Source organism: Alosa sapidissima, chromosome 6 (genome assembly GCF_018492685.1).
Source record: "Alosa sapidissima isolate fAloSap1 chromosome 6, fAloSap1.pri, whole genome shotgun sequence".
NCBI lineage: Eukaryota > Metazoa > Chordata > Actinopteri > Clupeiformes > Clupeidae > Alosa > Alosa sapidissima.
In genome coordinates this window covers 1,730,318-1,740,443 of record NC_055962.1, presented here as the reverse complement: position 1 = coordinate 1,740,443, position 10,126 = coordinate 1,730,318, and the positions used below count along the sequence as shown (strand labels likewise).

Here is a 10,126-nt window from a genome sequence, read left to right as displayed (position 1 = left end):
CCATTGAAACTAGCCATTTATGATGGATTACACACTCGACATTCTGAAATGTCCTGCACGATCAAGGCCAAATTAAGTTATCACGCAGCCACTGTGTCAGCACAGCAGCATGAGTGCTGACGGTGACGGTGCGTTTCTGATGTCAGATTATTATGTAGGCTAGCCTACTAGACTGTTCTCACGTTGCAGCGCTTTACTTATATGAAGTAGCATTAATCAATATGCAGGGCAGAGGGGGATAAATGTTGTCCCCACTGGGGATAAAAATTATTTAGCAGAGGTAGGGATAGGAAAACCAGAGGGGGGGAAATCCTCACCATCCCCCCCTACAAATCGCACCCTGGTGCTAACCTCCACAACCTAATAGTATTCTAACAATACCCTATTCTAGTGTGCGAACCTCCACAACCCAACAGTATTCTAACAGTAGTATTCTAGTGCACTAATCTCCACAACTCAATAGTATTCTAACAATACTCTATTCTACAGGACTATGCATTTGTCATGGATAAGATGAAGGGTCTGATAATGGAAGGCAGTGTTTCCCACAGAATGGAATTGTATTTGTGGTGGTAGGTGAAGGGGGATGGGGGTGGGTTCTGTGTTGGAGTCAATAAGATGAACAGCCTATAATTATGCAGTTATACTTGCCTTGCACGACAAGTCCTGACAAGTAGCTGTAACGTTATAATGTGCTAACCTCCACAACCCAACAGTATTCTTAACAGTATTCTATTCTAGTATGCTAACCTCCACAACCCAACTGAAGGAACTGTAGGGGGCGATGTGGGTCGAGGTAGAGTGAGTGTGTGGCGAGCAGGCAGAGCCTCGGTCAGAAGGCTCAATGGTATGGAGTGATAACACGGAGATGGCAGGTTTCGGTGCAACACAAGTGAACTTTATTTGAGTTTCAATTCATCTGTTCTTTTGTTCTTTACTTGTATGTGTGCTGCATCAAAGAGGAAACAAACAGAAAATGGAGTAATCAGTGAAATGGGGTAAATCAGTACAGATCCCAACTCACAAACAAACCAATTGACATTTGAAAAATAAACTGAAATCATATGGCTATATAAGGTACAACTAAACAATACTTGACATCCCAAGTCAACCAACATCACCTAATCATCTCTCACATGGGACTCCAACACACCAAACCAACAAACAAAGACCTTAACTTCACACATGATGGCAGAGCTACTCTACAAACTGATAAACATCACAAAAGTCATTAAAGTGATGTCAGAGGGTCATTAAAGTGATGACTTACGTTAACTCAAAGACGCACACAGAGCAGGACCCACTGGAGTGCTGGGTTGAGATGAACAAAAGAGTGAACTGAGGGCGAGCAAACAATTTATCCTGGTCTTAGCCCCTGCTCCGGAGCTACAGGGTTCCCCAGCAGGTAAACTGGGTGTGGTTAGGTGGCAGAGCCAAACAATCCTGCAATTTCTCCACAGCACTTTCACCTCAAGCCCTCCTTACACTGACAGACTTTGGAAAGATTTGCAAAGATTTGGAAAAGATTTTTGAAAGACTACAGTCTTAGACCCTCTCACATCTAAAGACAAGTAGTAGAGTTTTAAGTCACAGACTATGATTTTGCAATGACTAGGGATCTTGCAGGGTCACTATTTACAAGACTGCAACACGATTCCTTGAAATCATCACCCATCGTGCAATAGATAAACAGGAACTGAAAATTATAGCCTACTAAACTCAAAGTCGTATTTTCGTGTTTCTGCAGCATTGTTTCATGCGTGACATCCTTAACCGATATAGAGTTGTTCTGTCAAGTGGAAGAGCCGACTAAATATGTATAAGAAATGACAAATATTATAAGAATAACAAATAATTATAGACTACAGCTGTGTCGGAGTCAATAAGATAAACAGCCTATAATTATACAGTTATACTTGCCTTGCACTACAAGTCCATATTGACAAGTAGCTGTAATGTTATAGTGTGCTAACCTCCACAACCGTACAGCATTCTATTGTAGTATGCTAACATCCACAACCCAACAGTATTCTAACACTAATGCTTCAAGTGGGATTTGAACCTAAGGATCACCAGTACAAGGCATTATCCCACTGAGCCACTGTCAACCCTACATGTTGGTCAGTCACATTCACATAGTAATAATGTGTATTGGTAAACACACAACAAGAAAAACTCTAAGCATACATTTGATATAAAATGAAGGGCTTCCCTAAAAGAGTACACCTGAAAACTTTTTGAAATTCTGGGGCAATTAGACATTTGTAGAGATGAACACTAATGGATGAAATATAAATATGATAGACGTAATGATGAAGGAAAAATAGTAAACAAAGAAGTTCCCCTGAATGTAATAGATAGTCCCGGCATTTTGATTCTTGGCAACTGATGAGTGTGAATGTTGATTGGCTGATGTCATTCAGGTGCTGTTCAATGGTGTGAATCTTAAATGACAAATCCTAAAGCTCTAACAGGGATTCGAACACTCAACCTAAGAAACACCAGTACAAGGCATTATCCCACTGAGCCACTAACAATCATACACATTGGGCAGTCACATTCACATGGTGAAAATGTGTGTTGGTAAACACACAAGAAAAACTCCAAGCATACATTTGACAATAAAATGAAGGGCTTTCCTAAAAGAGTACATGTCACAGGGTGGGAACTAAAATGGCATCTGGAATTCCATGGGGACTGGTTTTGGGGTGGAACACTATTAGGCCAAGATGGCAGCCCCCTTAAGCACACAGTGTTTACAAATCAGACACAGGTGTGTAGCGGGAATGGTTTTGGGTGATTGGCACTTGAGGTGTAGATTAATTAGACACAGGTGTGTAGCGGGAACGGTGGGTTCGGTGATTGGTACTTTGGGGGGGGGGACTGGGCTTTTTCTAGTGTGGCCACTCTCAGTCGTGGCGAAGTAGCCTTTGGAGAAGGACGTGACAAGCAGCGGAGCTGGAGTCCCAAAGAGAGGGCGAGCTACAGACGACACGACAGCAGCGTGTGAACGCTGAGTGTGAGCCGCGGCCAAAGACTTCACTCGCCTCCAGTTATCAAGCCTTTCGGGCAAGTCTGCCGGTCTGTCCAGGCGCTGTCCAGGCCGATGTCCGAGGGGTGGAGACGTCCACCCCTCACAGAGCTAAGTACCCGTTTTCTGTCTACCCTCTGCTTGTTGCTGTGCGGTGATTACTGCTATTGTTCCTGAGCCTACCCTCTCTTCTCCTGCATTAGAGGCGGCTTACTCGCCGGTTTCCAAGTGAGCTACGGACTACACTCGCCTCCAGTTAACAAGTGAGCTACGGACTACACGCCTCCAGTTATCAAGTGAGCTACGGACTACACGCCTCCAGTTATCAAGTGAGCTACGGTGTACACGCCTCCAGTTATCAAGTGAGCTACGGACTACACGCGACTACACGCCTCCAGTTATCAAGTGAGCTACGGACTACACGCCTCCAGTTATCAAGTGAGCTACGGACTACACGCCTCCAGTTAACAAGTGAGCTACGGACTACACGCCTCCAGTTATCAAGTGAAGCTACGGCTTACAACTCGCCTCCAGTTATCAAGTAAGCTACAGACTTCGCTCGTCCCCTGTTCAACGGCGGCCGACTGTGTTCAAGCGTCATTGGATGTCAGAGGGGTGGAAACGTCCGGCCCTCGCAGAGCTAAGTATTTGTTAATTGCCTCCTGAATGCCCATTGCTGGGCCATAGGCCTTTCTATAACTCTGGTGCTACTGCACTGCATTATTGACTGTCCCTACCTAGCAGCTCCTATCCCCTGGCCCCCTTGACTGCATTTTTGGTGCTGTTTAGAACTGTGTTGGACTGGTTGCACTCCCTGCCTAGCGCCACCCGGCTACGGCCTTTGTGTCCTTACCTCTCTGCTCCTGCTGTCTGCCCGTTGCAGCTGACTACCTCATGAACTGTAGCTAAACTCCACCCTCCCCCCCCCTTTGCCTACAGCCCGAGTCCAAGTCGTATAATAGCCGTGTGGTGTGGATTGCAGTGGTTGGATTTCTGTGCTTATGATCGGCCTTATGTAACGTGTGATGAACTGTGTGTATTTTGGTGCAGTGAATTGTGTTTTTGTTACTCGGATGGGCTGGGGTCTATAGGAGGGATTTAGCTGCGTTCACTAAGTAGCCTCTGTTCTGCCACCAAACAGCTGCCACTGGGACGCAGGTCTGCTGACGGCGGGACCTGTTCCGATCGGAGGAGCCGACCACTGGGCAAAGTTGCTTCCGCTGACTTGGCCGCCGGCTCGTTGGGGGTGCTGGACATTCGAACACTGGGAGGGGAGCTCATTTGGTCGATGGGACTTTTAGCATTTAGCACTTTTTATACGTAACTTAATAAAATACTGGTTTTTAATATATTTCTCGGACTCTTGGCATTGAGGAGTAGAGTGTTCTCCCCACTGCTAGCGATTGGGTTAAGGAGGCAATAGCGCCCTCCGCCTGTGACATACACCTGAAATCTTTTTGAAATTCTGGGGCAATTAGACATTTGTAGAGAAGAACACTAATGGATGAAATATAAATATGATCGACGTAATGATGAAGGAAAAATAGTGAACAAAGAAGTTCCCCTAAATGTCAGTGTCTCGGCATTCTGATTCTTGTCAACTAATGACTGTATGTTGATTGCCTGATGTCATTCAGGTGCTGTTCAATGGTGTGAATCTTCAATAACCAATAGTATTTGAGCTAGAGCCTAAAGCACTACCAGGGATTCGAACTCTCAACCTAACAAACACCAGCACTAGGCATTATCCCACTGAGCCACTGACAATCCTACATATTTGGCAGTCACATTCACATGGTGAAAATGTGTGTTGGCAAACACACATCAAGAACATTCCTAGCATACATTTGACAATAGAATTAAGGGCTTTATAAAAAGGAGTACAGATCTGAAATTGTGCACTGTTAATGGTATCCACATAATGGTGGTTGTATGGTTGTTCTCCAAGGAAAAAAACTCATATAGGAGAAATGGGCTGAGTGGTCGAACTTTATTGGTCTATCTCTGAAATGGAACAACATATCCAAATTCTTTTGATAACTTTTGTGAGGCTTTGTCTAAACATTGTCTGTGAATTTTGGTGAAGATTTGATAATTTTTGAAGCCTGTGAAACTTTTTATGATGTTTGGCTTTTCACTGAAATTGTGGCAAAAGTAAACATTTTTAGAGCATAAGACCAGGGTGAAAAATATGCATCTAAACGTAGAGATTAATATGAGGAAAGAATTTTGAGTCTAGGTCAATCTGGTAAGGAGAAATAAGCATTTTTGACAAGAGCGCCACCTTTGGGTGCAGTACCCAAATTTTGGGTTATGGGTAGTGGGGGGTACTGGTAACAATACTTGAAAATGTGAAGTTTCTAGGACTTACGGTTTATAGGAATATAGGTGATCTAGGAAAAATGGCCTAAGTGGTCTAACTTTATTGGCCTATATCTCTGAAATGGAACAAAATATCAAAATTCTGAACGATAACTTTTGTGAGGCTTGGTCTAAACATTGTCTGAGAATTTTGGTGAAGATTTGATTATTTTTGAAGAGCGTGAAACTTTTTATAATGTTTGGCTTTTCCATGAAATTGTGTCAGAAGTAAACATTTTTAGACCATAAGACCAGGGCCAAAAAGATGCATCTGAGTTTAGAGATTAATATTATGAAAGAATGTTGAGTCTAGGTCAATCTGATAAGGAGAAATTAGCATAATTAACTTTTTTCCCCAATAGCGCCACCTTCGGGTGCAGTACCCCAAATTTTGGGTTATGGGCAGAGGGGGGTACTGGTAACCATACCTGAAAATTTGAAGAGTTTTGGAGTTACGGTTTAGGCTGCAGTATGACTTTTACAGAATTTTGGCCAAAAATGAACGGTACAGAAACAATAGGGGTCCTGCAGCTATGCTGCTCAGACCCCTAATAATAAGAATACGTAGAATCACTATGGGTTGCCTCGCAGCTTCGCTGCTTGGCCCCCAATAATAACTAGAAATGCAATTCCAAGGAATTACCAGTGCATGAAAATGCTAAAGTTGTAATGTAAAATATCATGTATAGTTAAAACGGATAATACAGAGATGGTTACTACGGTGATGCTAGGATAGACATGGTGGTTGCATAGCTTAATAAAAGTTGATAGTTTAAAAGTAGACTGTTTAAAAGCTGAATGTAGATAGTTTAAAAGTTGTTGATCGACAGCTAGTTTAATAGATAGTTTAATGATAGTTTAAAAGTAGACCGTTTAAAAGTTGAAGGTAAATAGTTTAAAAGTTGTTGACAGACTGGAAGTTGAATGAATGTTGATATTCAAATAGTTTAATGGCTGTGTATAGGTAGATATTTGACGATAACTGAAAGTTGGAATGGCTCTAATGTTTGCTAGCAGTTATGCTAGCAGTTATGCTAAGATTTTTAACTATGCTAACCATGTTACTTAGCTAATGTTTTATAGCAGTGCTAGCAATGCTAACCTGCTAACCATTTTACTTAGCTAACGTTTTATAGCAGTTTAATGAATGTTGATATTCAAATAGTTTAATGGCTGTGTATAGGTAGACATTTGACGATAACTGAAAGTTGGAATGGCTCTAATGTTTGCTAGCAGTTATGCTAAGATTTGTAATTCTGCTAACCATGTTACTTAGCTAATGTTTTATAGTAGTGCTAGCAATGCTAACATGCTAACCATGCTACTTAGCTAACTTAACTAACATTTTCTAGCAGTTTTGCTAAACTATGCTAGCAATGCTAACATGATAACTATGTTAACCATGTGACTTAGTTAACTTATCATTTTTAGTAGTTATGCTAACTATGCTAACTAGCATGTTAACTATGTTAACCATGTTACTTAGCTAACTTAGCATAACTACTAAAAATGATTAGCTAACTAGCATGCTAACATGCTAACTTGCTAACCATGTTACTTAGCTAACCTAGCTAATCATTTTTAGCAGTTTTGTTAAAAATGCTAACTAGCATGTTAGCATGCTAACATGCTAACATGCTAACCATGTGACTTAGCTAACCTAGCTAAATATTTTTAGTAGTTTTGCTAAAAATGTTAGCAATGCTAACATGCTAACTTTGTTAACCATGCTCACTAGCTACAGTGGGTAGGAGTCACAGTTGATGAAAAGTGTTGACAGTTGATGACAAGTTAAAAGTTGTTGATAGACAGCTAGTGAATGTATATAGTTTAAAAGTTGAATGTAGATAGTTTAAAAGTTGTTGATAGACAGCTAGTTTAATAGATAGATAGTTTAAAAGTAGACCGTTTAAAAGTTGAATGTAAAAAGTTCAGTAGTTTAATGGGTTACATTGTTTAACAGTGGATTATTGTAGTGAGGACTTTTATTTTGAAACAGTTTTGGGCAGAGGAAACAGTTGAATAGGATGTGTAGTCTTAATTGACCCAGATTGTATGCTTAAAGCCTGAGGCTGCAGGTGGCCTGAACACCTGCCATAGGATTCTAATTGCTTAACGGCCGTATTATGATGTCACTATCGGCAATGTTAAGTCTATGGGGATTTTTAAAAAGTTTTTCTTTAATAGTTTAAAAATTAGAAAAGTTGAAAAGACATAGCAGCTTGGTCCGTTTGAAGACCTACGTTACAAAGTTTGAACGAAGTTTCTAAGTTAAACTGTTCAAGAGAAATTGCATACGGAAAAAGTGGTAAGCGGAAGAAGTTGTTGAAGTTGCCTAGGAAGAACAGTACAGTGCATTTTCATGCACTGTAATAAGAACAAATAGAATCACTATGGGTTGCCTCGCAGCTTCGCTGCTTGGCCCCCAATAATAAGAATACGTAGAATCACTATGGGTTGCTACGCAGCTTCGCTGCTTGGCCCCCAATAATAAGAATACGTAGAATCACTATGGGTTGCCTCGCAGCTTCGCTGCTTGGCCCCCAATAATAGGGAAGAAAACGTAGAAACACAATGGGTGCCTTCGCAGCTTGGCCCCAAAATATAGCTGCAAGCAGCAATGAGGGGGCCAAGCAGTCAGTTCAGCAGTCCAAATTTGTCATGTAACTCAATGCGGTTGCATCAGGTATATAGCATTAAGCAGTCACAACAAGTTCCATGCCAAACAACCCAAGATTGGCTGAGTTACAAGGTAATTTCCTGTTTGGCGGCTTCGCCACCAATTTCGATTGGCTGTTACGGGCGAATGCTTTTGTCAATCATTGTAGAAAATTAAACACTGATAAGGCATGGTCTGAAGATGGTCTGTGCCAATTTTAGTGAAAATCAGATGTAATTTGAGACCTGCGAAAACTTTTTAGTGTTGATTAAATCCAATATGGCGGTTAAAACAATTATGGTGATGTCAAAAGTTTGCCTGTGTTGGCCTTAAGGACCTCCGACAGTACTACCAGACACCACTAGTAAGTTTTAATTCCATCAACAGCTACAGGCCAAAATGCATTTTTGCTAATTCCAGCGCCCCCTAGGGGTCAAAGGTCACCAATTTGTTTGAGCATCCTCCGGATGGGGTAAGTAGTATATCTACTAAGATTGGTTACGATACATGAAAGGGTTGCTGAGATATGAGCTCACTTCCTGTTTGGCGGCTTCGCCACAAATTTCGATTGGCTGTCACGGGAGAACGGTTTTAGTTCCGAAGACGCAAATTGATAACTTTTGTGCGGCTTGGTCTAAAGATCATATGTACTAAGTTTTGGGAAAATCGAACTATGTGAGGCGTGAAACTTTTTAAAGGTTTTTAAAAAAATCCAAAATGGCGGAAAATCCATCATGGCGGAAATTGATGTCACAGGGTGCGTTGAACTCGGCTTGGTCCAAGGATTCCAAAGATACCTCATTTTTGAAAATCGGGCCAACGGGTCAAAAGTTACGTGCGTGAACGCACGTCCACCTTTGGCCTGTTGGTGGCGCTAGAGGGTTCGACAGGGAGGCATGAAACTTGGTGAAATAAATTATTGGAGTGTCCCTAATCAGTGTGCCAAATTTCACAACTTTTGACGAGACGGTTCTATGGGCTGCCATAGACTTCCATGGCGGAATAATAATAATAATAGGGAAGAAAACGTAGAAACACAATGGGTGCCTTCGCTGCTTGGCCCCCAATAATAGGGAAGAAAACATAGAATCACTATGGGTTGCCTCGCAGCTTCGCTGCTTGGCCCCCAATAAGAAAAGGTAGAAACACAATGGGTGCCTTCGCTGCTTGGCCCCCAATAGTAATAGGAAAACGTAGAAACACAATGAGGTCCTCGCAGCTTCGCTGCTTGGCACCCAATAATAGGAAAAGCTAGAAACACAATGGGTGCCTTCGCAGCTTCGCTGCTTGGCCCCCAATTATGGTCATTGTAGTAACAAAAATTAAACAGTGCGGTGATAACCACTATAAACATATTTTACAGGTGCTTACACTCTCCCCCCACCAAACAAACAGCATGCCCCCATGCTGGGACACATACAGTATAAGGTGAAAAGGAAAACAAAGGTAATAAACAAACAAACAAATTAATAAACAAAATCAAAGAACAAATAAACTAGTTTAAAAACCAGCTATGGGTGCGATGGCATTCTTGTACGGCATAAGAAATGGCCTGTGTGCACCTGTACTACAAAGAGCCTGTGGAGAACACCACCAGGCATGAGAAGACTGCTCTGATGCTAGACGTGATGCTACTAGCGTGTGCTTGCTATGCACTCCCAGTTTGCCATAAGTCAAATGATCAGTAGGCCTCCTTTCCCTATGTGACCTCTTCACTACAAGGGGCACTGACTCTAAGGGAGCTGCAGAGGTAGTTACAGGACCATCAGGACAGCTACCATCCTGGCCTGCAGCTGCTACGTCTTCTATTACTTCAAGGGACCTGTATGGAGAGATGGGGAGTGCAGTGTTGAGGGGAGATGCGACTAAATCATTAGGTGTGTGCACTAACCTAGGGCCTCTAAGTGGGTGGAGACACACGGCGCAGTGGACTCTGGTATAGGCTGACGGACCTTTGTGCTAGCACTCAGAGGAGCGTTTTCCACTGCATCCTCAGTAAAACAGCCATATTCCGAATCTAAATCAGAAGAGCTAAGTTGTCTAAGATCTTCGGTAGGCAACACTTCAGAGACACC

General features: G+C 42.2%; 1 long non-coding RNA gene across 1 annotated transcript; it reads left to right on the top strand.

Annotated features, from left to right (window-relative positions):
- The first annotated feature begins 2,658 nt into the window (after window positions 1-2,658).
- Window positions 2,659-4,382, top strand: LOC121712293. Its single transcript, XR_006032575.1, has 2 exons — window positions 2,659-3,572; window positions 4,173-4,382. It is a non-coding gene; the product is annotated as an uncharacterized LOC121712293 (long non-coding RNA).
- The last annotated feature ends 5,744 nt before the right edge of the window (window positions 4,383-10,126 follow it).